We start from the raw sequence: 2,798 nt of genomic DNA, 5'->3' as shown, positions 1-2,798 counted from the left end.
ATTATGGTAATATTTTATTTAATTATGTGAAAAACTTAGAATATTCTCACTTTATGCTTTATGGTTACAAGAGAGATGCCGTAGTTTTAGATATAGTCTAATGAAACCTTATTTAAAGACAGAACTATAGTTAGCAGCCAGAATAATGAGACCCTTCTCCATGTTATTCTCAAGTAATCAAAGAGGGAAAGTTTTCCTAGATGTATGTAGAAAGCTATTCCCTCATATATCCCTACCTATCATAAACCAGCTGTAGTCCCCAGCTAATCAACTATCCACATGTCAAAAGAGGTTAGGAAGAGGAAATAAATTGCATTTTGCAAATCAAATTATAAATGTAGTCAGTGCATAGACATTGTGTTCAAGAAAGATTCTCAAGAAGTATTTGTACTACCCCCAAAAGAAACTAAAACTATGTGCCAATCCACCAATAACAAGAAATTGCTTTAATTTATTATAATACTATAATTTAGTATTCAGTGATTAAAGTTAATAGATTTTATTTATTGAATCAATACATTACAGAATTGATAAAATTTTTATTTTTATTTTTGAGAATTTTATACATGAGTATTATATTTGTGTTATTTCCACCCCTCCGGTCTCCATCAAACACCCCCCATCTCTCACCCTCCCCAATGAATTCTTGACATATTCTTTGATAATTATGGATGAATATTGACAGTGAAAACTATGTCTAAAAGGAACTTAAATTTTTTTAATCAGGATACTACTTTATTAAATAAAGCATGGTTCTATCATAAACTATACCTAATGTTGTGCTTCTTTTTATCTTATTGTAAATGAAGCCAGAGAAAATAGAAAAATGTTAAGGAAGGATATCCCATGGGGTTGGAGTGAAAATCAAAGTTTGAAGAAAAGAAAGAAAAATCCAATCAAGCTTTGTTGTCAAACAAACGTACTACTTGTTGGGTGACCAATGATCAAGTTCACAGGACCGTTATTTTGACTTGATGCCATCAGGACCAATCTCAGTTTCCCCTTGCCTCATTTGTGTGCCTTCCTTAGGTATGCAGATCTTCCCATCTTTACACCTGCATTCTTCATTCATTCTTTTTTTTTTTTAACAGAACTCTTCATTTGTTTGCTTTTCTTTTCTTTATATATATATATAATTGAAATTTGTGCATTTTATACAATACATCTTAATCATACTCAGAACCCCTCCCCTATCTGTGCCCCTCTTGGTCCCCTTCACCAGATTTCATGCATTATTTCATATATTTTAAGACCTATCGAGTCAAGTTTGTGTATCCAGATGCCCCTCAGTGCAAGTTTGTCCACTGGAGTCTACTCAGCTTGTCTAGAGTCAGTCCTTCTATGATCTCACTCCCCTAGCAGTGATCAGCTGCCAATAGTTGCTCCGTTAATGTTGGGGCCTCCTGTTCATTTCCACTGTTCTATGCCAGATTTCTGTCTGGTTTAAGTTTGCCTGGGACTTGTGCGTGTTGTGAACAATGCTGTTTTTCACCATATATGTAAACCTTCAAAATCCTTCTACTTTGCCCTCTGAAAATAAGAATGAGTGCACAGGACATTCCTACACATCTTTAACAACTTCTCTTACTATTTCCCTTACCTTGCTTTAACCGAAATTTAGCTCTGTCATAATGTTATGGCTCCCAATGTAATCGTTTCAATGGTGGGAGTTTTTTCTCTGCCACATGGCCAACTGCTGTGGTTTCTGGAGGTATGTAGGTATTCTCCAGGTTATTCATGATTCTTCTATCCACAAGCTTGGAATCTATGTTATTAGATTAATTCTGCTTCTTGTTACCCATTGTGATGGTTAAGTCGACTTGAAAAGTTGATTAGGCCATGAGGTATCCAATTCGATTAATATATTTGATTAAATATTGCTTTGATTGTTTTTGTAATGGTGATCTAAGATGATATTAAACTTTAACTCCGCATATTTATTAAAATAGAATGTTCTGTAACATGTGGGTGGATGTCACTGAATCAGATACATATCTGAATAGAACAAAAGGTTGACCTTTTCCTGAGTAAGAGGGAATTGCCCTTGTGTAGCTGCTTTCAGGCTAAAGCATGCAATTTCCCCTGCCTTTGTAATGATATTAATGTACTGGTTGGCTCTTGTGTAATTGCCTTCAGGCTAAAACATACACTTTTCTCTGCCTTTGTACTGTTATTAATATATTGTTTTTTTTCCTGTGTGCTTATTGTGCTGCACTTCAGAAGAGAAGTATACCATTGACTCTTCTAGGTATCCCAGCTTCAGACTTGATCTGGAACCACACTATCATGTCTCCCAAGGATGAAGATTTAATATCTTAACAGCTTCCATAACTGCATGAGCATTTACTTAATTTCTACTCACATGGGGGTGGGAAAGAATGAAAGAGAGCCTATCTTTGTAATATGATTCATTCTTTTCAGTTCTTGATAAGACTTTTTTCTTTTCTTCCTTTTTAAATTGAATTTTGTGCATTTCATATAGTTCTTGATAATATTAATATCCACCAAGAATCCTGGCTTTTCAGTTCTATAACCTATTATTTAGTATTATTTTCATTATTATCATTTGCTCCTATGGCCATAGCTGATCTTGTTATTATTATCAACCCTATATATAAAAAGTTAGTGTTAAACATGTCACTTGTCCACCAACTCATTCCTGTTATCCTTATAAAAATTATTTTACTCCATAAGGTCCTGTAGTTTTTCTCTCACCTCTCTTGTCCTCATCCTCCTCATCCTCCTCCTCCTCCTCATCCTTGTCCTCCTCCTCCCCCTCCTCTTCCTCCTCCCCTTCT

The sequence above is a fragment of the Nannospalax galili genome, unplaced genomic scaffold (genome assembly GCF_000622305.1).
Source record: "Nannospalax galili isolate Female #2095 unplaced genomic scaffold, S.galili_v1.0 scaffold167, whole genome shotgun sequence".
Classification (NCBI taxonomy): Eukaryota; Metazoa; Chordata; class Mammalia; order Rodentia; family Spalacidae; genus Nannospalax; species Nannospalax galili.
The sequence above is the reverse complement of the archived record's forward strand: the minus strand, read 5'-3'. Positions refer to the sequence as shown.